This window comes from Peromyscus leucopus, chromosome 6 (genome assembly GCF_004664715.2).
Source record: "Peromyscus leucopus breed LL Stock chromosome 6, UCI_PerLeu_2.1, whole genome shotgun sequence".
Taxonomy (NCBI): Eukaryota; Metazoa; Chordata; class Mammalia; order Rodentia; family Cricetidae; genus Peromyscus; species Peromyscus leucopus.
The window spans coordinates 53,379,961-53,405,085 of NC_051068.1; the positions used below are offsets into that span (position 1 = coordinate 53,379,961).

The window sequence follows — 25,125 nt, forward strand, 5'->3', positions numbered from 1 at the left end:
ATACATGCTAATATGATTGTCTGAAAGTTTTTGATGAACACTTTATGTCTGAGTTTATATACTGTGTCAGTCATTAAGTGCATGTAGTGGTTTGAATGAAAATGTCCCCTATAGGCTTATAGGGACTGGTGATAAATAGAAGCTGTGGTCTTGCAGTTGTAGTTGTGGCCTTGGTGGAGGAAGTGTGTCACTGAGGGTGAACTTTGAGGTTTCAGAAGTTCAAACTAGACACAGAGTTACTCTCTCTTTCTGCTGCCTGTCAGTCATATTAAGAACTCTCTGCTACCTTTCAAGCATATGTCTACATACATGCCACCATGTTTCCTGCCATAACAATGATGTTCTAAACCTCTGAACTGTAAGCCAGCCCAAACTAAATATTTTCCTTTATAAGAGTTGCCATAGTCATGGTGTCTCTTCCCAGCAATAGAAACCCTAAAACAGGGTGTGTGTGTGTGTATTAAGTAAGCATTCTACATCTAAGTTTTATCATTATCAATATTCCTTAAGCCACTAATATTATCAAAAAGATTACTTTTATGTAGATAGATTTTTATTAGTTTTTTTTATTTTTTTAACACCATTCAGTTCAACATAATAGCCACAGATTCCCCTATTCTCCCCCTCTCGCCCCCTCCCCCTCCCCCCAGCCCACCCCCATTCCCACCTCCTCCAGATCAAGGTCTCCCCCGAGGACCGGATCGACCTGGTAGACTCAGTCCAGGCAGGTCCATTCCCCCGCTCCCAGACTGAGCCAAGTGTCCCTGCATAAGTCCCAGGATTCAAACAGCCAACTCATGCAACGAGCCCAGCACATGCTCAGCTATGTTCATATCAGCATTGTTTGTAATAGCCAAAACCTGGAAACAACCTAGATGCCCTTCAACTGAAGAATGGATAAATAAATTGTGGCACATATACACAATGGAATACTACTCAGCAGAGAAAAACAATGACATCATACGGTTTGTAGGCAAATGGATGGATCTAGAAAAAATCATCCTGAGTGAGGTAACCCAGACTCAGAAAGACAAATATGGTATGTACTCACTCATAGGAAGATGCTAGATGTGGAACAAGGATGACTGGACTGCTACTCACATCACCAGTGAGGCTACCTGGAAAACGGGACCCCCCAAAAAGACACGGAGAAATGGACGAGATCTACATGAACAGCCTGGTCATGAGTGGGAACAATGAAGGGCGACGGTCAAGGGAAAGAGAGTTGGAGATCCTAGCTGGATCAAGAAAAGAGAGGGAGAACAAGGAATAGGAGACCATGGTAAATGAATCCCACATGAGAAGGGGAGGAAGCAGAGAGCTAGGGAGGCCCACGGAGATCCACAAAGATACCCCCGCAAAAGACTGCTGGCAATGGTCGAGAGACAGCAGGAACTGACCTACTCTGGTGATGGGATGGCCAGACACCCTGATAGTTGTGCCATAAACCCCATCCAAGGACTGAGGAATCTGGATGCAGACATCCATGGCTGGGCCCCTGGTGGAGCACTGGGAGTCTAATTAGTGAGAAAGAAGAGGGTTTATATGAGCGAGAATTGTTGAAGCCAAGGTTGGATAAAGCACAGGGACAAATAACCAAATGAATGGAGGCACAGGATCTATGAACCAAAGGCTGAGGGGCCCCCAACTGGACCAGGCCCCCTGAATGGGTGAGACAGTCATTTTATTAGTTTTTATGACACCAGTAGTCACTTATTACTAATTTCCACAGGTAACAGTACAAGTGTCTAAAATAAAAATAAATTATTCTAACACATGCTATGTAATTTTAGATGCCTGGCTCTGAAGAATGAGTACAGATAGGCACATTTTGAGAGAATTCAAACTTATAGAAAGAAATCTCACTGATGTTTTATATTTTAGTATAGGTGTGGCTAAAATAATCAAAAGTCCAGCTGTATTTCAGGTTGTAAGACCTAGGAGAAGTGCCTGAGGAGTCTGGATCAGCTGTAAGTGACCAGAAGTTCTCCAAAAAGAGAGAGGACCAGGGAATAATTGCCGAACTCTGAACCAATGTCTGATGTGTGAGCACACTGATTAAAAATGTTTCTGGCTTACAAAATTGCATTCCTAGCCACCAAAGTTAGAAGAATTTGTGTTTGACTTAGATTTCGCTACACAACAATACCATCTCCTTTCAGAAAAAAATGCAAAAGAATTGTGATCCCACAATTCAACATTCATAAATTCTAGGGAGCTGCCCCCAAATTACTTAGCATATGAAAAGTCTTATAAATAGAGTCATTATAAGGAAAGGAAAAACAGAGAACCAAAGTGACCCCAACTTTGACATTATCAGAAAAGAAGTTGAATACTTGTCATTGAAGGGCTCCAGACTAAATATAAGAATAATTCATCAAAGAAATGGAAACATCACAAATGAGAAAAAAAATAATACACAGAAACTCTAGCTCCTCAAATAGAATGAATAGTTGGAACTGAACAGAAGAGAGAAGAAAACACAGCACATTTTCAGCAGGCTTAAAGACTATCGTAAAACCATCCCATCTGACAGGGAAGGAATGTGTGTAATAAACAGAATTGCTGGATGGTCTGAGACTTGAGTATTTCTTCTGTAGGGATTGCTGCAGGTGTCATGATTGGTAGTGACTTGACCCAGGAAGAGGTGAGAATGAAAACTTGCTTCAGCCCAACTTAGTCAGGCTGTCTCAAACTTCCAGACAGTCTGATGCTAAGTGGCTTACTGTGAAAATATTTAAACACAGTTCTATCTGGAAAAAAAGTTTCCAGGTAACAATCATTCCAATTCCATGTGCACAATAAAGCTTAAGGCATTGACGATATAGAAACTCGTTTGCAGAGTACATGTGACTGCAAAGATGAGTTCTATAGCTTACCGACCTGGGATCTGGTGTGATCTCAGATGGAGATAGCATAGAGGTCAGCAGATCACAAAGTACCTATGACATCTCCCTTAACAATGGGTTCTTTTAACAGGGAACTAAAGATAAAGGTCTAAGGAGGATGAGTCTGGGATAAATCTTCTCAGAGATTTCAGTCAGGTCTGGCTCTACAGATAGCAAAGGTCCCCAGGTCATTAATAATGTCCACTCTCACCTTTCTGAGTGGAATGCAGGTATACATTCCTTCCATTGAGGAGACACCTGTGTGTGTTTAAAATTCTTGGTTTCCCTAATGCTTACCTGTGAGTTCAAGGACCTTGTGCCCTCTACATTCCTCCATAACTTTTGATCATTTAACTAATTCATCTATCTACATCAAAAAAGTAGAAAAAGAACGTGAAAAGAATTGATAAAATCAAATAATTTTACAAGTAACTATTGCATATTTTTCAATACTTAGATAAACATTGGCTTATAGTTTGAATATGCTCGGTAAAGAAGAATAGAAAGACAGACAAAATAAGGGTCCATAAGGAGAAAGGAGTTTGGTGAAAACCTCTCAGGAACTGACAATCAAGAATTGCACAGGATCTACAAAACAAGCCATTGTGGTTCCCATGTTTAATAGCTGGAAAGGACTATTGATCAATTTTCTCCCTCAGCTGGGAGTGCTGGAAACTGAACTATGGTCCCCTGCAAGATCAGCAAGTGCTCTTAACTAATGAGCCATCTCTCTAGGCCCAAATATACCTGAATATATACCTTTAATATGCATGTACAATAATATTTTGCTATGTCTTTTTCAAAAAACCTTAGCATTATCTATCTCTTCTTTCTTCCTATACTTCTGAATTGTCCTCACTCCCTTTTCCAGATAAGTTCCTCTTGTTTCTCTTCTTTCTCCCTGTATACTCATTGTCCCTTTTACTTTCTTGGCTTCTGAGGTTATTGCAGATTGTGTGTTCAGATTTAAGGATTTAGTGCTAGGATCTATAAATAAGAGAGAACAGTGTATGTTTACTTTTATGTAATGGCTTACCCTGCTTACTGTAGTATTTTCTAGTTTCATATATGTATCTGAAAACTTTATGATTTCCTTTTTCTTTATGAGTCAACTTTGTACTGTGTATGAATTCATTGTAAGTAGGTTTTCCTTTTTTCCTCGTATCCTTACCAGTATCTCTTCTGAACTGTTTTCTTGATCTTTACAGTCTGATGAGGGTAAGATTAAATCTCAATTTAGTTTTAATTTGTATTTTTTTGATGATCAAGGATGTCAACCTGTTTAAATATCTAACATTTTATCTTTGCAGGTATAGTAGGATATTATGCATCATGTGATTTAGTTCAAGATAGTCTATATGACAAAGAGCTTGGGAATTATCATAACTGTCACAAGCATGCATGACACATACATACACACATACAACACACACACACACACACACACGCACGCACGCACGCACGCACGCACACGCGCGGGCGCGCACGCGCGCACCCACACACAGAAGTCAGGGGTCATGATCTAATTTCTTTAGGCAATAAGATCTAGCCAAACTAGTGACCAGCATTTTAAAGGGGCAGACTCATGATATAACAAAAACTTTTTCATCATCACCAGTCATCAGAAAAACGCAAATTAAAACTGCCTAAAAATTCCATTTCAGGTCAGTCGTCACTGCTACTATTAAATAAAGACAACAAGGTTAATGGATGTAAAGGTAACATTAATCCATGTAGGAGAAAGATAAATTAGCACAGACACTATCAAAAATCATGGGGGATATCCTTAAAAAAGATTAAAATAACTTTACTCTATGACCTTGGAATATTACTCCTGCATATATCCCCAATGGACTCTAAATAATTGAGCCTTAGAGCTCCTTGTTAGCATGTTATGGAATCAGCCTATGTATCTGTCAATGGATGAACCAATAAAGAAAATGTGGAATATTTTATTAGCCACAAAGAAGAACAAAATTATGTTCGGTGAAGTAGATGCAAATAGAAAGGATCATATTAGGAAAAATAAGCTAGATACCTCGAGAGACACAAATAGCATATGCTTTCCCACTTATAGATTGTAGGTGTTATAAATTCATAAAATCACACACACACACACACACACACACACACGAACACACACACACACACACACACACACACACACACAGAATTCAAGGTGGACGTCAGATATAAAGAAGGAAGGAAACCATCAGGATGCAGGAGGGGAGAGAGAACACAGGGCGTAGGAATGGGTGTGGGGGATGATACATGATATTCTTCGGTGAAATGTCTTCATAAAGTCTACCACTATGAACAATGAAAACATACTAATATAAAATAATTATGTATCTTCTTATCTGTCTTTCAATTTGGAGTTTTCATTTTGCTTGCTTTTGTCTTTTTGTTTGCTTATTTTAAGACAGAATCATTCTGTACTTCCCCGCTGATGTAGTACTTACTATGAAGACCATGTTAATCTCAAACTTGTGACGAACACCTCTCTCTGCTTCCTGGTTGCAGGCATGCACAATCATGCCCTTCTTTGCGCCTTTTCATTTCTAAAAACAAAACTTGGTCCTCTCAACAAGATTACCATTTGCTCTGACTTTTATATATGAACAGGTAAAAAAAATCACTTGTAAGAATATATTGAAATAAATTTGTGTTAAAAATGACATGGTAAATTGTATCATGCAAAATTTTACTAATGTTCTTCTCCTCACTGCAGTAACCATGCTACAATGGTAATCATAATTCTTTAGACAAAAATAGCACAAAGGAAAAAAAGAGAATAAAGGAAGGGGTAAAAACAACAGGGAGGATGGACAGTAATGGAGTTTTTGTGCATTTTTATTACAAAACAGAAAACCAAATACAAAGAGATTATATACTCCACATTACTTAACTCAGAAGAAACTTTTGCAAACAGTCTCTAATTTTAGTCAGTTATTATAATTCTCCACATTTTTACACTGGGCACAAAGGTATAGTTATGCTTTCCAAAGAACAGTATTGGCTAATTGGAGAAAATATGCACAAATATGGAAGCATCTCTGAGTTTGGAAATCATTAATTTTCCTGGACTTTGTCTTCAAAGTCTTCATCTTTGAGCATTTTATATACCCTACCAGGACGTGATCATTCTATCACGCTGTTAAGATAAATTATTCCTACCAGCCTCAATGACCTGCTGTCTGCAATCTATCTCTAATACCAATTTGTGATGTACTCAACAAGTTTCACATTGGTCAAGGTCACAAAATAAATGATGTTTAGACATGTGTATAGGGATAGAGAATCTGATTTTTCCAGCAGGTAAATAAAGTACTTCTGACTTTTGACATATGGCCACAGTACAGATAAGTTTTTCAAGATGTATTAAATTGCTGAAAGAGCACTATCAACGGAAAAGCCAATTTTGAAATTATGATAATATTCATTCCCTCAGGCACATTCTTGTTATATTTGTGTGAATTCACACTGCAATGTGCATTACAGCAAGGGTTGTAGATAGTAAGACCATATGTCAATTATCTGAGATCAATGTGTAGGATAAATTCTCACAGACCTTTTAAACAACAAAGGAAAAATGAAAAATATTTGAAGATTTATAATAAGCAAATATCTTCCTTTGAATGAGCTTCTTTGGTAATAAAATCAATCCACAATGAAGGAAAAGCATATTACATAACCCAGAAAAGTAGTGATGAAACCATTATCACAGGATATTTTTTAACTACACCTCATGGTGGCTTGTTGCTACATAAATCATTACTGGTCTATGACTGTCCTTTATAAACCACAATAACATCATGCACATGTACTATTGTACTGAACTCTGGTTTAAAAGATAGCATAGATGAATAAACCATAATCTTTTATGCTGTAAGGAAATTATAGACTTTAAAAGATCATTTCTTTATAATAGGATATCTGCTAAGAGTCTGAGAAGAAGGGATATGACCCAACATGAAGAAAGCAAGTCATCAGTAGCCCTTCTTATATAAGGCATCACATCACAGTAAAAACATGGAGAGTCAGCCAATCCAGGAGGATGTGAGGTGTGGGAATAAGTGTTTTCTAGTTAGGATCTTATATGTTGCTCCACTCAGACACTGAACACTTGTGTCCCCCGTGTGGTGCTAGTTGGGGAGCAACGGAACCTTTAAGAGTTGAAACTAAGAGAGAAGTTTTTAGGTCATTGAAGGTGTGACCCTGATGGGTATTTTGGGACTCCAGTCACTTTACCCCCTCGCCTTTGCTTCTGAGCCATTCAGTGAATGGTTTTGCTTTGCCACACACTTCTGGGCATGACTCATTGTCTCTCTTTGAGCTTTCAGACCATGGGATAAATGGATCATGGACTGTGTGTATCTTCAAGACAAAGCCAAAACAAATCTTTTCTATTTACAAACAGATTATCTTGGGTATTTATTATAGTAACAGAAAACAGTGAAACAGGGAAGGAAGATGGCATTCTGATGAAGGGGAAGCACTTCTATGAAGAAACATCATCTGGTCAGAAGTCTAAGTGTTATCTTAATATGCTTTTAAACTGAAGCATGGTTTGAGATGAGTCTTAGCAAGAACAGTTCCTTGAAGTGTCTTTTTGCTCTCCATGGATGGAAATTGGGAATGGGCAAGAATGAGGTCTTCAAATGTATTTACTCTTTTCTTCTTTCATATAGTATATCCCAACTGCAGTTTCCCTCCCCTCCTTTCCTCCCAGTCCCTCCTTCTTTGTTTCCCTTCAGAAAAGACCCGATCTCCCAGGGATATCAATCAAACATTGCATATCAACTTGCAATAAGACTAGGCATACCCCATCATTAAGGCTGGACAATGCAACCCAGCCAGAGGAAAAGGGTCCCAAAAGCAGGCAAAAGAGTCAGAGACAGCCATGCTCCCACTGTTAAGAGTCCTACAAGAATACCAAGCTACACAACCATAACATGTATGTAGAGGACCTAGATCAGACCCATCCTGGATCCCTGATTATCCCTTCACACTCAGTGAGCCCCTTTGAGGCTTGTTTAGCTGTTCTTGTGGTATCCTGGACCTCTCTGGCTTCTATAATCCTTCTTCCCAGTCTTTTGCAGGATTCTCCAACTCCACCTAATGTTTGACTGTGGGTCTCTGTACCTGTTCCTATCATTTGCTGGGTAGGGCCTCTCTGACGATAGTTATGCTAGGCTCCATAGTTGTCTACAAGTGTAGCAGAATATCATTAGGAATCATTTCATTGCCCACCCCCCCAATTGTGCTTGGTTCTATTTCAGGTCTCTGGGCTAACAGGTCTATGACTCCTGGCCATCCAGGCAGTGTCAGGCATGGGCTCCCTCTTGTGGAGGAGTCATTGGCTGGCCACTCCCACAAGTTCTGTGCCTTCTTTACCCACCAAACCCACACACCTCTGTACTTCTTACATGCAGGAAAAATTGTAGGTTGAAGATTTTGTGGCTAGGTTGGTTTCCCAGTTCTACTGGAAGCCTTGCCTGGTTATAGAAGATGGATGGTTCAGGCCTCATACCCCCCAATTACTGGGAGTCTTTTCTAGAGTCACGCTTGTAGATCCAGGGAGTTTCCACTTCACTAGACTTCTACCTCTCCCAGAAATGGCCACCAAATTCCAGTCATCTCTCCCAGTACTCTCTTTCTCCATGCCTCCTACATGATCCCTCCTGTCTCCACTCCCTCCAACCCCCAGTCTTCCCTGATTCATTCTGTTTTCCCTCACAGGCAGATCTAAGGATCAGACCCCTTGAGCCCTGCTTGTTACCTAGCCTTTCTGGCAGACTGTATTTTTTGAATAATGTTAAAAATTACACTACACAAAACTTCAGACTGGGTTAAGATACAAAATGAAGAATCACCTTAATATCAAAGTGAGATGTCTAGGGTGAAATACAGAAGAAATTCTGTAAGTAGGGTTTTTTTTTTTAATTAGAGTTATATAAAATGAAAAGAAAAAGATGAAATTAAACTCTTAGTTTCTATGATATTTTGAGAATTGTGTATTTATTGTGGGCTTCCTCTTTAAAAAAATGTAACATAAACTACATCTAGAGCATTTTTATTTAAAGTGCTTTTATGTAGTATGTTCATGTTTTCTCTAAGTATCCTTTAATTTTAAATAGATACTGATGAAAACATATGAAAATAATCTTTTATATAACATCTAGGTAAAAAAGCATTAAAAATGAAATGTATAAAACTTAGGAAATAAAGCAATCAATCCAGGATACAGTAGTATATGGGATTTACACAGTGAAATTCATAACTAAATTCTATTATGAAAGATTTTTAAAGGATGTCCTAGCTGATCAGAGTGAGGGATTACAGTACTGTGAATGGAATGAAAAACGTGTTTCAATGTGGGTATTATTGTAATGAAGATAAAGTCACTAATAAGAGCATTTAAAGTAAGGATAATTATAGTAATATTTTTAAATTCTTGTTCATAAACCACTGCACCAAAATAAACAGGTTTTTCTCAGCTTACTCTAGAGATGGGCACAAGAAGCACAAAAATACTTAACAAAACAGAGTCTAGGAAAATGCAATGCTCAAGATTAGTTAGATAGTGTTCGTTGTAATTGATGTTATAAATATATGAATGATAAATACTGCAACAGTGGGTTTGATATATTTTAACATTATTTACATTTAATTTAAACATTTACACATTTAATTCCTTGTCCCTTAGATTAACTATATTAAATGACAACTTCTTATAGTTGGTGAATTTTGAAGCCAAGTCTTAATCTGAATCAATTATAAAAATTTGAAGGAGACTGATGAATTTATAAAATGAACTACTTTTTATAATGATTCAAATACTACAGTTTTATACTGTTTAAGCTACACCATACTTAGTGAAACTTTATTCTGCTTGACTTCATGACTTTAAAACTACCAGACTATATGTACAGCATTATAATATATACATATGACATACATAATATATGATGTGAATGAGCATGTATAGACACATGTGTGTGCTATATTGTCTGATGACCTTTGAACATAACAAAATGTAATGAGTAGCTGTTAAACTTCCAATAGTGTTAAACACTGGAAAGATCAACTCTCCATTATTTGCCTGAGATATCTTATAATCTTGAAATTTTAGATGACAGATTGAGAGATTGATGACAGTCAGACAGATGATAGACAGATGGGCAAACAATTAGAAACAGTAATAAACAAGGCATGATGCTGTCCTTTAAAATAAAATTCATCTGAGTTAAGGCAGGTGCACAGTAAGATTTTATCTGCCTTGTCTCATAAGTAAAGACACTGACTTTTACAAAGGAAGGAGAAATGATGAGGCCTACAACCAGTTAATAAGGGAGTTGGTGTTTGAATATTAGTCTAATCAAAATATGTTTTCTCCTTCTATCCTATATCATACGGAGAGGGGGTTGCAGTCAGGTTTGCCAAAACTACTTTCAGGTATGGTAGAAAGGACTTTGGTCCAGTTTGCTAGTGTTAACGGTGGTGAGAGAAGCGAAGCTTTGCTAAATGTAAGTGGCTGCCAGTGATGAAGTCACAAAGGCAGGATGCTGTGTGAGAGTGTAGGAGCCCAAGCATCCAGCCCAAGCATCACATTCTGTTATAAGTTTTGGCTCGGCATTGTTTTTTAATGAGCCAATTCAATCATTGCGTGAAATATGTTCCTGATTTTTTTTCTTATAGCTTCCTCAGTTGAAAAGAACAACCCCACACCAAAGTGTCAATTATTTTTTATCATCATTCCACATGCATCTTTTAGATTAGACACAAAACAACAGGAATTGTAAACATCAAACTCACATTAGAATTCTTGATTTTCTTTCAATTACTGTTTATTTTCCTAGAATTTGGGTAATTCATATCCATACCAGGCAGTACTTATGAGGGCTCTTCTGGCACTTCAGTTGTTTTCTCACCAATCTCCATGGCTATCATAAAATTTACTTCCTCTGCCTTTTAAGAATCCCTTACTGGGCACAGGATGAAACATCAAACTTAACGATATTTTCTTTTTTTTTCCCCCAGTAATGTTGCCAAAGCATTTATTTTGTTTTTTGTTCAATTTCTATATTTTTTGTTCAAGTATCTCAATGACACTTTCTTTTTTTAAATTTTATTTTATAAGTTAATTTTACATATCAGCCATGGATTCCCTTGTCCTCCCACTCCCGCTCCCTCCCACCTTCCCCCCAAGCCCACACCCCATTCCCATCTCCTCCAGGGCAAAGACTCCCCTGGGGATTCAGCTCAACCTGGTAGATTCAGTCCAGGCAGGTCCAGTCCCCTCCTCCCAGGCTGAACAAAGTGTTCCTGCATAAGCTCCAGGTTCCATACAGCCAGCTCATGCACTGAGGACAGGTCCTGGTCCCACTGCCTGGATGCCTCCCAAAGAGTTCAAGCTAATCAACTATCTCTCTTATCCAGAGGGCCTGATTAGGTGGGGGCTCCTCAGCTATTGGTTCATAGTTCATGTGTTTCCATTTGTTTGGCTATTTGTCCCTGTGCTTTTTCCAACCTTGGTCTCAACAATTCTCACTCATACAAACCCTCCTCTTTCTCACGAATTGGACTCCTGGAGCTCCACCTGGGGCCTGGCCATGGATCTCTGCATCAGATTCCCTCAGTCATGAGATTTGTAGCACTACAGGTAGGTTGTTTGGCTGTACTATCACCAGAGTAGGTCAGTTTGGGCTTTCTCTTGACCATTGCCAGTAGTCTATTGTGGAGGTATCTTTGTGGTTTTCTGGGGACCTCTCTAGCAATTTGCTTCTTCCTATTCTCATGTGGTCTTCATTTATCATGGTCTCTTATTCCTTGCTCTCCCTCTCTGTTCTTGATCCATCTGGGATCTCCCACTCCCATAAACTCTCTTTCCCTTGAAACTTGCTCTTCATTACCCCCACTCACATCCAGGTTGCTCATGTAGATCTCATCCATTTCTCTGTCATTGGGTGATCCCTGTGCCTTTCTGAGGGTCCTGTTTTCTAGGTAGCCCCCCTGGAGTTGTGAGTAGCATTCTAGTCATCTTTGTTTTACATCTAGTATCCTCCTAAGAGTGAGTAATATCATGTTTGTCTTCGTGAGTCTGGGTTACCTCACTCAGGATGATTTTTTCTAGATCCATCCATGTGCCTGCAAACCTCAAGATGCCATTGTTTTTCTCTGCTGAGTAGTATTCCATTGTGTATATGTACTACATTTTATTTATCCATTCTTCAGTTGAAGGGCATCTAGGTTGTTTCCAGTTTCTGGCTGTTACAAACAGTGCTGATATGAACATAGCTGAGCAAGTGCCCTTGTGGTATGATTGAGCATTCCTTGGGTATATGCCCAAGAGTGGTATAGCTGGGTCTTGGGGGAGATAGATGCCCAATTTTCTAAGAAAACACCATATTGATTTCCAAAGTGGCTATACAAGCTTGCATTTCCACTAGCAGTGGAGGAGATTTCCCCTTGCTCCACATCATCTCCAGCATAAGGTGTCTCCAGTGTTTTTGGTCTTAGCCATTCTGAGAGGTGTAAGGTATCTCAGAGTCATTTTGATTTGTATTTCCCTGATGGTTAGGGATGTTGAGCAATTCCTTAAATGTCTTTCAGCCATTTGAGCTTCCTCTGTTGAGAATTCTCTGTTTAGTTCTATAGCCCATTTCTTAATTGGACTGTTGGGCATTTTGATGTCTAATTTCTTGAGTTCTTTATATATTCTGGATATCAGTCCTCTGTCACATGTGGGGTTGGTGAAGACCTTTTCCCATTCTGTAGTCTGTCACTTTGCCTTGTTGCCCGCGTCCTTTGCTCTACAAAAGCTTCTCAGTTTCAAGAGGGCCCATTGATTGATTGTTTCTCTCAGTGTCTGAGCTACTGGTGTTATATTTAGGAAGTGATCTCCTATGCCAATGTGCTCAAGACTACTTTCTACTTCTATCAGGTTCAGAGTAACTGGATTTATGTTGAGGTCTTTGATCCACTTGGACTTAAGTTTTGTGCATGGTGACAGATATGGATCTATTTGCAGCCTTCTACATGTTGATATCCAGTTATGCCAGCACCATTTGTTGAAGATGCTTTCTTTTTTACATTGTACAGTTTTGGCTTCCTTGTCAAAAATTGTATGTGTAGATTAATGTCAGGGTCTTCAATTCAATTCTATTGCTCCACATGTCAGTACCAAGCTGTTTTTATGACTGTAGCTCTATAGTAGAGCTTGAGGTCAGGGATTGTGATATCTCCAGAGGTTGTTTTATTGTACAGGATTCTTTGGGATATCCTGGGTTTTTTGTTTTTCCATATGAAGTTGAGTATTATTCTTTCCAAGTCTGTGAAGAATTGTGTTGATTTTTGATGGGGATTGCATTGAATCTGTATATTGCTTTTGGTAAGATTGCCATTTTTACTATGTTAATCCTGCCTATCCATGAGGACATCTTTCCATTTTCCTACATCTTCTTCAATTTCTTTTTTCAGGGATTTAAATTTCTTGTCACATAGGTCCTTCACTTGCTTAGTTAGAGTTACCCAAAGGTATTTTATATCATTTGTGGCTATTGTAAAGGGTGATGTATCTCTGATTTCCTTCTCAGCTTGTTAGTCAATTGTATATAGGAGGGCTACTGTTTTTTTTTTTTTGAGTTGATCTTGTATCCTGCTATGTTGCTGAAGGTATTTATAAGCTGTATCAGTTCTGTGGTTGAATCTTTGGGGTCACCCAAGTATACTATCATGTCATCTGCAAATAGGGAAAGCTTGACTTCTTCCTTTCCAATTTGTATCCCTTTAATCTCCTTATGTTGTCTTATTGCTCTGGCTAGACCTTCAAGTAATATATTGAATAAGTATGGGGAGAGCGAACAGCCATGCCTTGTTCCTGATTTTAGTGGAATCGCTTTGAGTTTCTCTCTGTTTAATTTGATGTTGGCAGTTGGCTTGCTGTAAATTGCCTTTATTATGTTTAGGTATGTTCCCTGTATTCCTGATCTCCCCAAGACCTTTATCATGAAGGGGTGTTGGATTTTGTCAAATGCCTTTTCTGCATCTAGTGAGATGATCATGTGGTTTTTTTCTTTGAGTTTGTTTATATGGTGTATTACATTGAAGGACTTTCCTATGTTGAACCACCCTTGCATCCCTGGGATGAAGCCTACTTGATCATGGTGGATAATTGTTTTGATGTGTTCTTGGAGTCTGTTTGCCAGTATTTTATTGAGTATTTTTACATCAATGTTCATGAGGAAGATCGGTCTGTAGTTCTCTTTCTTTGTTGCATCTTTGTTTGGTTTAGGAATGAGGGTAATTGTAGCCTCATAGAAGGAGTTTGGTAATGTCCCTTCTGTTGCTATTGTGTAGAACAATTTAGAGTGTATTGGTATTAACTCTGCTTTGAAGATCTGGTAGAATTCTGTGCTGAAACCATCTGGTCCTGGGCTTTTTTTGGTTGGGAGACTTTTAATGACTATTTCTATTTCCTTAGGGGTTATTGGACTATTTAAATAGTTTATCTGGTCTTGATTTAACTTAGGTATGTGGTACCTATCCAGAAAATTATCCATTTCTTTTAGATTTTCCAGTTATGTGGAGTAGAGGTTTTTGAAGTATGACCTGATGATTCTCTGGATTTCCTCAGTGTCTGTGTTATGCCCCCTTTTCATTTCTGATTTTGTTAATTTGGATGCTCTCTCTCTCTCTCTGTCTTTTGGTTAGTTTGGATAAGGGCTTGTCTATCTTGTTGATTTTCTCAAAGAACCAACTCTTTGTTTCATTAATTTTTTTATTGTTCTCTTTGTTTCTATTTTATTGATTTCAGCTCTCACTTTGATAACTTCCTGGTGTCTATTCTTCCTGGGAGACTTTGCTTCTTCTTGTTCTAGAGCTTTCAGTTGTGCTGTTAAGTCACTAGTGTGAGATTTATCCAACTTCTTTATGTGGGCATTTAGTGTTATGAATTTCCCTCTTAGCACTGCTTTCATAGTGTACCATAAGTTCAGGTATGTGGTGTCTTCATTTTCATTGATCTCTAGGAAGTCTTTAATTTCTTTCTTTATTTCTTCCTTAAACCATTGGTGATTCAGTTGGGAATTATTCAGTTTCCATGAGATTGTAGGTTTTCTGTAGTTTTTGTTGTTGTTGAAATCTAACTTTAAACCATGGTGGTCCGATAGAATGCAGGAGGTTATTCCAATTGTTTTGTATCTGTTGAGATCTGCTTTGTGGCCAAGTATGTGGTTGATTTTAGAGAAGGTTCCATGGGGTGCTGAGAAGAAGGTATATTCTTTTTTGTTAGGATGGAATGTTCTATAGATATTGATTTGAGTCATAACATCAGTTAAGTCTTTTATTTCTCTGTTAAGTTTTGATTTTGGGGATCTGTCTAATGGTGAAATTGGGATGTTGAAGACTCCCACTATTAATGTGTGGGGGTTTATATGTGGTTTAAGCTTTAGTAATGTTTCTTGTACATATGTGGGTGCCCTTGTGTTTGGGGCAATAATGTGCAGAATTGAAACTTCATCTTGGTGGATCTTTTCTGTGATGAGTATGCAATGCTCTTCTTGATCTCTTTTGATTGATTTTAGTTTGAAGTCTATTTTGCTGGATATTAGGATGGCTACACTGCTTGCTTTTTAAGACCATTTGATTGGAAAGTCTTTTCCCAGCCTTTTATTCTTAGGTAGTGTCTATCTTTGAATTTGAGATGTGTTTCTTGCATGCAGCAGAAAGATGGGTCCTGTTTTCATATCCATTCTGTAAGCCTGTGTCTTTTTATAGGTGAATTAAGTTCATTGATATTAAGGGATATTAATGGCCAGTGATTGTTCATTCCTGTTATTTTTTGGTGGTAATGTGTGTGTACTTCTCTTCTTTGGGGTTTACTGCTGTGGCGTTATCTATTGCCTGTGTTTTCAAGGGTGTATCTGACTTCCTTAGATTGGAATTTTCCTTCTAGTTTTTTCTGTAGGGCTGAGTTTGTGGATAAGTATTGTTTAAATCTGGCTTTGTCTTGGAATGTCTTGTTCACTCCGTCTATGGTGATTGAAAGTTTTGCTGCATATATTAGTCTAGGCTGGGATCCATCGTCTCTTAGTGTCTGCATTACATCTGTCTTGGTCCTTCTGGCTTTCAAAGTCTCCATTGAGAAATCAGGTGTTATTCTGATAGGTTTGACTTTATAAGTCACTTGGCCTTTTTTCTTTGCTGCTCTTAATATTCTTTCTTTATTCTGTATGTTTAGTTGTTTAAATATTATGTTGTGAGGGGACATTTTTGGGATGTCTACTCTGTTTGGTGTTCTATAGGCATCTTGTATCTTCATAGGCATTTCCTTCTTTAAGTTGGAAAAGTTTCCTTCTATGATCTTGTTGAATATATTTTCTGTGCCTTTGAGTTGGTATTCTTCTCCTTGCTCTATCCCTATTATTCATAGGTTTGGTCTTTCATGGTGTCCCAAATTTCTTGGACATTTTGGGTCTTGACTTTGTTGGCTTTAGTGTTTTATTTGAATGATGAATCTATTTCTCCTACCATATCTTCAATGCCAGAGATCCTCTCTTCCATCTCTTGCATTATGTTGGTTATACTTGCATCTGAAGTTCCCTTTTGTTTACTCCGATTTTCTATTTCCAGCATTCCCTCTGTTTGTGTCTTCTTTATTTTTTCTATTTCCCTTTTCAGGTCTTGGACTGTTTCCTTCATCTGTTTCATTGCTTTTTTATGATTTTCTTTTGGGGATTTATTGTTTTCTTCTGCTTTATTTGTCCTTTCCTCTAGTTTTTTTTTTTTATAGTGTTCTTCCCATTTTTTGTTTGTCTGTTCCTCAATTTCATTTTTGATTTCTTCTTTATAAGTCTCTAGCCTATTCATGATGTTATTCATAAGGTTGCTTTCTTCTGCTTCTTCCATTTTGTGATGTTCAGGTCTAGCTGTTGGAGGAGGGCTAGGTTCTGGTGATGCTGTATTGCTCTTTATTTTGTTGTATGTACTTCTGCCTTGATGTCTGCCCATCTCCTTATGGATTCGTTCTTGGTCTTATCAGTGCACTTGGTCCAGACAAAGCTGACAGATTCAGGAAGCCTCTCTCTGGTCCAGATGGAAGCTATGGACCAGATGGGAGATGGGGGCTGGTCTCTGAGTCTCAGGCGGTGGCTGGGGTCTCTGGGTGGATGGGTGAGGGGGCAGGGCATGGAGATTGCAGGGTCTGCGAGGGGGGGTCTTGGAAAAGGGGAACCTTGGGGCGGGGGGGGGGGGGTTTCTGCCCGATGGCCAGAACCTGGGGCCAAGTTGGGCAGGTCTTCCCTGGAATGGCTGGTGCCCAGGGATGGGACCTAGGGGCCGGCCTCTCTGGGTATGACCACAGGTACCCTCTGGTCCAGGTGGGGCTCTGGGCAGGATGGCAGCTGGGGGCTGGGCTCTGAGTCTCATGAAGTGGCTGGGGTCTCGGGCAGATGGGCATGGGGACTGGGCATGGAGATTGTAGGGTCATGCGGGGGTCTTGGTGAAGGGGAACCTTCCCGATGGGAGTGTGTGTGTGGGGGGGTCCTGCCTGAAGGCCAGAACCTGGGGCCAAGTAGGGCAGGTCTTCCCTGGAATGGCTGGTGCCCCAGGATCAATATTTTCAAATTCGCTTTATTTCTTCATGCGAAAGAGGGACTCAACTGGTCCATGTCTGAACTAGGGAAAATTCTGTTTCTGTTCCTCCTTTATCATCCTGACCAATCAAGAATGCACTGTAGCAATGAGACTAACAGTGTTCCCACCATCTCTGACATCTATCTAGCTGATTATCTTAAAAATGTCCTTGTATCTTTGTCTATTCTTGTTCATAAAACACTTGGTAAGTTGTGTCCCTTCTTTGTTTATTTCACTATCTTCTTATTTTGTATTTTGACTAGAAGTAAGATATGTGTTGAAGTTTTCACATTACTTATTCTTTTTTTGATTTCTCCTCCTTGATATCAACAGTGAGAAGTACCTTTTTCTTTCAAGTACCACTTTCCTAAACATAGGTTCATCCTAATAATTGCAATGATCAAATAATCATTATGTGCTTGGACATGTGTGCTCTATGCTGTGTGCAAACAATGCTATTTCATCATTTCACAATTAATATTTTGTTATGTTCCTCAGGGAGTCATTTGCTTCCTCTTTTAATTAGAGAACCAAAGATAGTTAAGTTAGTAATGAATTATAATTAACTTTGGGCCTATTCTTATCTGTTTACAGTTATGTGCTAATATACCTGCTTAGCTTGGAAGGCTTTTGTTTTTTCAGCAATAAAAGAGAGGGTAATAAATGCTTGTGATATGAAAGGAGAAGGGGCTTGTGGAAGGAAGCAGCAGACCAGTAAGAAATAGAGCAAAGGTCAAGAAATGATAGCAAGGGAAGGGAAGAGTAAGGATAGCTATCTATCGGAATATCACAACAAAACCCTTCACTTCATATGCTAACTTTTAAAACTAAAAAAGAGCATCAAACCAATAAAATGCCAACACATAACCTATCTTACAAAGATGTCTGAATTCATTTCTCAAAAATCTCTGTAACAAAGTAGAAGAGACTGATGGTTTAAAATATCAGAAATCATACCCCAGAATGTTACTTCTATTTAAATGGAGTTTATTCCAATTTTTAATGTGTGTCTCTGTGTGTGATATGGTGCTCATGTGCATGCAAGGTTGCACATGGTTGGCAGGTGCACATACATACCTGAGTCTGACTTGAGGAATCTTCCTCCATCACTGTCTACCTTGCTCATGGAAGCAAAGTGTCTTAAGTTGAATCAGAGCTCACAGATAGGGCTCATTTCCCTTGCCAGCTTGCCCTGGTGATCCTACCTCTCTCTACTAAGAGCTAGAATTACACACAGGCCCCATGTCTACCTGGCATTTATGTTGGTGCTGGGAGTCTGAACTCTATTCCTCACTCTCATACTGCAGGCACTTTATCCATTGACCTATTTCTCCAGCCCTATACTATCTACATGAGGGCAATGGAAGAAGGAAGGGATGGTTTGTTCTTCACCTGCTTGCCCCTACTTGGTCAGTACATCTGTTCCTTCACTGGCATTGGCGCCTACTTCTCTGTGATTCCAGCATGTACAGAAGACCAGCTTGAGACACACAGCCTCATGCCACTGAACAGCTACTAGATTCTTGGACGTTCCATTCACAGATAGCCATTGTTAACTGCAACCTGTATGTCATTACAATAAATTCACACACACACACACACACACACACACACACACACACACGCACACATATGTATCAGTTTTCTGAGTCACTTGGTATATGGACCAGAGTAACACACTCAAGTGAGAAATGTTCTTTCTCTAGAATCCAAATAGGCCCACTAAGCATTGTACTTCTTTCTTGGTGGTGGGAGGGCCCAGGTACAATAATTTACCCTTCACCTTAGGAGGAATATCTCTGCATTCCCCAAACCAATGGACTCCTAAGAATTTCACTGAAGTAGAAGGTCTTTAAATTTATTTCCCATATTCTGATACAAGTATGTATTACCAGTGAGTTCAAAGTGGTTGCTACCTCCTGCTCACTTTGTCCAATCAGCATAATCTCATCAATATAGTGTACCAGTGTGATAATTTGTGAAAGAGACAGATGATCAAGACCCCTTCTAACTAAGTTATGAGACAGGGCAGGAAGTTAATATATCCCTGAGGCAAAACTGTAAAGGTATACTTCTGGCCTTGCCAACTAAAAGTGAATTGCTTCTGGTGGTCCTGGACAGATACCAAGAAAAAGACATTTATTAAATCAGTAGCTACATACCATGTACCAGGATATGTGTTAATTTTTTTTTTAAGTAAGGACACTACATCTGGTACAGAAGCTGCAATCAGAGTCACTACCTGCTTGAGTTTTCGATAGTCAATTGTCATTCTCCATGATCCATCTGTCTTCTGCATTGGCCAGACAGAGTTAAAGGGAGATGTGGTGGGAACCACCACCCCTGCATCTTTGAAGTCCTTGATGGTGGCACTGATTTCTGCAATTCCTCCAAGGGTGCGATACCGGTTTTGATTCACTATTTTCTTTGGCAGAGGTAACTCTAAAGGCTTTTCAGCCCTAATAGCCTTTACTCCACAGGCCAGGGAATCAATGTGAGAATTCTTCCAACTTCTAAGTTTATCTATCCCAATTACACACTCTGAATCTGGAAAAATAACCACAGGATGAGTTTGGAGACCTACTGGATCTACTGTGAGTAAGACATTAGCCAAAACACCATTAATTATTATTAAAATTCCACTAACCTAGCCTCCATAAGCCCCTACTTTAACTAGAGGGCCACAATGTAGAGATCTTCTGGAATCAGTGTCAATACAGAACTAGTATCCAACAAAGCCCCAGAAAATCTGAATGTTTCCTCTTCCTGAGTTCCCTTTGGTGGAAGAACTTGAGAAAGGGTAACTGTAAAACTTTTAGGTGTCTTATCAGGATCCTTCCTCAGGGGAATCTGTCCATCCCTTCATTTGAGAGGTACTGGGTCTGCAAACTGGTTCAAATCTGGAAATTGATTCACTGGCTTAGATTGGCTTTTGCCACAATCCAGTGCATCTTTTCTTTCATTTGTATGAGAAACTTTCTGCTTATACAGATTAAACAGAAATGTGGTAGGCTTCTTATCTATTTATTTTTCTGGAAACACCCACCACGATTGATGAGCCAGTGCTAAAGGTCCATAAAACTTAGAACATGATAAAATTCACCCTGCCTTTGCTGACCATTACAGGTTAGGCCATTACGAACATTGTATTGTTTACAATGCCCATTATGATAACTGCAATCATTTTGCCTCTGGAAATTCAATGCTGCTACCTGCCCATTGCTACAACAGGGCCCAAATAAACCAACTGCATTTAATTCATCCAGTTGAGCAGCAGAATCTCCAATTCTAAGGTCGGGCACAAGGAAAACAGAGACAACAAATCTTTTCAAATGTGCTGATGTCCCTCTCACTATTTTGCATCTTAGAGGATTCATGAAGGGCATGTCTTCTGGGCCTTCACATTGTGAAAGATTAGGTTTTACACAGTGCCTACCCACTCTAGCACTGCAATTTCCCTGAGCCTTAAAATTCCTTCACCAGCATTAATAAAGGGAAACAAACTCCAACTCCCTTTCAGTAGGCTATTTTCTAATAAACGCTTCAGCCAACTATGGAAACAAACTTTTGACACTTTTTTTTTTTTTTTTTTTTTTTTTTTTTTGAGACAGGGTTCTCTGTGTAGCTTTGCGCCTTTCCTGGAACTCACTTCCTGGCCTCGAACTCACAGAGATCCACCTGTCTCTGCCTACTGAGTGCTGGGATTAAATGCATGTGCCGCTACTGCCCGGCCTTGACTGTATAAGCTTTTATAATAAACCTAGAATCTCCACTCAGTGTGCCCACATCAATAAACTCAGTCTGATCTAGTTTTATCTTTCTTCCACCATTATCTCTCACCCTTAAAACCCATTCCCACACATATTCCCCAGACATCTGCCTGAACAAATTAACAAACTCATTAAGTTCCTTAATAGTGCAGCACACTTCCTCATGGACTACACTTTCTACCTCCCCTTTGGGAGCCTGCTTTGCCTTGAGTCTGGTTATAGGTTTAGAGGCAACTATGGGTGACCTTGAGGGACCTCAGTATTGTCTTGCTTGGAATTTCCTTCAGAAAAACTCACTGCTATTTTAGCAGACACTGAATGATTAATTTCTTCAATGAAAGGTGAAAAGGGCAATATTTCAAGAGGTTGGGCCAAGGGTGCTATTTTCCGAGGTGAGATAAACCCTAGAGATATGAAGATTCAAAGTTCTCAGCTTCAGTGGGGTCCTCCCACACTTTGCCACCCCAAATCACAGGATCCCACTCTTCACCAATTAATGACCTTACTTTAACTGCTGACACCCTCTGAGGCTGAGACTTGAATCTTTGCTGTAATTTAGCCAACCTTATAATGAGCACTTTCATTTTATTTTCTGCAACTTGAGCTCTGTGGCTGCTTGAGAGAAGATGCTCTTCCACAGCACATTTAGAAAACTTTCTACTGTTTATTCACATCTGGAGCTGGTCAGTTTTATTACTAAGTTCATGGTTGTCCTTCACTGTATTCTGAAGTTGGTTAATTTTCTCATGGAGCTCATTACTATCCTTTATCAATTTATCCAGACATATTAAGATCAATAACCAGGAGAATCATTTTCCCCCAAACCGTCAAAATTTCACTAAATCCATTGCTGCCCCATTGGTGAATCAAGATAATCAAAGTTTTTTTTATCTCTTCCAGTTTGAAATATAGTTTATACCAGGGGATTTCAGTACTTTCTGAGCTCCCAGGAGAGAAAGCGTCTGGAAAAGTTTCAGTAGCTGAAGGTGCTGGTGAATTTAAAGGTGCGAGCAAATTAAAATTCTATTCCAGATTCACTTTTATACTTCTGTTTCTCTAGACCCACTTCTGGTACCAAAATCTGTATTAGTCAGGGTTCTCTAGAGTCACAGAACTCATAGAATATATATATATATATGTATATATATATATACATATATATACACATATATATGCATATATATACATACACACTATACACACACACACACACACACACACACACACACATATATATAGTGTGGGACCTGGAGAAGGCACTTCAACAGGTCCATGCTGTTGTGCAGGCTACTCTACCACTTGGACCATATGATCCAGCAGGCCTTACAACACTTGAGGTGTCAGTGACAGGGATGCTGTTTGGAGCCTTTGGCAGTTTCCTTATAAGTGAATCACAGAAGACACCTTTGGGATTTTGAAGCAAGGCTTTGCCATCATCTATAGACAACTACTTTCCCTTTGAAAGACAGCTGTTGGCTTCCTATTGAGCCTTAGTGGAAAATGAACATTTGAAAATGGGCCACCAAGTTACCACGAGACCTGAACTGGCCACCATGAACTGGGTGTTATTGGACCCACAAAGTCATAAAGTCCATGTGTAGTATGATACAGTAGCAAAATGTTTTCAAATGGAAGTGGTATATATGAGATCTGGTCTGAGCAAGTCCTGAAAGCATAAGCAAGTTACATGAAGAAGTTGCCCAAATGGCTGTGATTTCTATTCCTTCTATAATGCTCTCTGTTGCCAAGCATTCACCTATAGCCTCATGGTGGTGTCCCCTATGATTGGTTGACTAAGGAAGAGATTAGTTCCTGGTTTATTGATGGTTATGCACGTTATGTAGGCATCACCCAGAAGTGGTCAGCTGTAGCATTACAACCCCTCTCTGGGCCAACCCTGAAAGATACTGGCAAAGGGAAATATTCACAGTGGGCAGAACTTGGGACAGTACATATGGTATTACAGTTTGTTTGAAAGGAGAAATGGCCATATGTGTGATTATTCACTGATTCATGGGCTGTAGCCAATGGATTGGTTGGATGGTCAGGGACTTCTAAAGAGTGCAGTTGGAAAATTGGTGAGAAAGACATCTAGGAAAAAAAGTATGTGGATAGATCTCTCCAAATGGGCAAAGGATTTGAAGATACTTGTGTCCCATGTAAATGCTCAACAGAAGGTGACTCAGCTGAGCAGGAGTTGAGAATTCAAGTAGATAGGATGACCAATTCTGTGGACAGTCAGCCTCTTTCCCCAGCTATTCCTGTCATTGCCCAGTGAGCCCATAAACAAAGTGGCCATGATGGCAGAGATGGGGCTTATGCATGGGTCCAAGAACATGGACTTCCACTCACCATGGCTGATCTGGTTATAGCTGCTGCTGAGTGCCAGATCTGCCAACAGCAGAGACCAATACTGAACCCCAGATATGACACCATTCCCTGGGGTGACCAGCCAGCAACCTGGTGGCAGGTTGACTACATTAGCCCTCTGTGGAAATAACAGGTATTTGTGTTTCTTTCAATTTCCTTACTATATGTTGTAACATCCAAGAGAATATCATATGTAAGTTTGAGATACTAAAAGGATGTCTCCCAAAGGACATTGCTACCTATTCTAAATTTGTAATTTGTTTTCAGTTGTATGGAAGATAGTTATATCATGTTAGGCATAATTATGACCTGGTTAAATATATTATGCATTTGTGATTGTAGGTGAGATAATTTTATTATGTTTCAGTGTTATTATGACCTGGTTACTGTTTTCATCTAGAAACTAATCATGACATAGGGAGATACAATTGTGTGTCAAATTGACAAGGGGTACATTGTGATGGCTCTTCTTGGTTGTCAAATTGATTATATCTGGAATGAACTATAATCTAGAAATGGAGGGCACACTAGTGGACTGGATCCTGAGGTAGGAAGACAACATGTCTTTGATTCAGATCTTGAAGCTGGAAGACACAGGCTTGATGCAGATATTGAGGCCTGAAGGGGCACATCTTTAATCTGGACTACAGCTTCTGCTGGAATCCTATATAAGAACAAGGGAAGAAGGAAGGGATTGTTCATTCTTTGCCTGCTTGCCCTCTCCTTGAGAGCACATCCATTCCTCCACTGTTATTGGAGCCTACTTCTTTGGGATTCCAGCATATACAGAAGACCAGCTGAGACACCCAGCCTTGTGGGACTGAGAAACTGCTAGATTCTTGGACTTGCCATTAACAGCTACTCATTATTGGACTGCAGCCTGTAAGTCATTCCAATAAATTCATACATGTGCATACTCATTCTATAAGTTCTGTGACTCTAGAGAACTCTGACTAATACCGCATCTGTGAGTTTCTCTCCTTTCAGAGTCTGGTAGCAATGTAGAAACTGTCTTTCTCAGCTGGAGACCTAGTAGCTCTAGGAAAGTGAGGCCCTAAGCCTGATTTTTTACATATGAAATGAAGGCAGCTTCAGCCTTAGGGGAGCAGCTGCTGTGCTTGCTGCTGTTAAAGCTACAGTTAGTCAGTCAATATCATCAAAGAACTGAGAAGGGTAAATTATAGCAGGAGACATAGTCTAAATCTGTATCAGTTAAAATGCCAAAGACTTACCCACGACCTAGATGGTTGCCTTAGGCTCCCGTGATCTCGATGACTTTGCTGGGGGCAGTGGCTGGTCTTCAGCTATCAGACAGGACAGGACTCAATCTTTTTTTTTTTTTTTGGTTTTTCAAGGCAGGGTTTCTCTGTGCAGCTTTGCGCCTTTCCCGGATTGCACTCTGCAGACCAGGCTAGCCTTGAACTCACAAAGATCCACCTGCCTCTGCCTCCCGAGTGCTG

At 39.5% G+C, this 25,125-nt stretch overlaps 1 pseudogene; it reads left to right on the plus strand.

Annotated features, from left to right (window-relative positions):
- The window catches only part of LOC114691741, a 77,363-nt pseudogene extending 53,568 nt beyond the window's left edge, over positions 1 to 23,795 (plus strand).
- Positions 23,796 to 25,125: the final 1,330 nt, after the last annotated feature.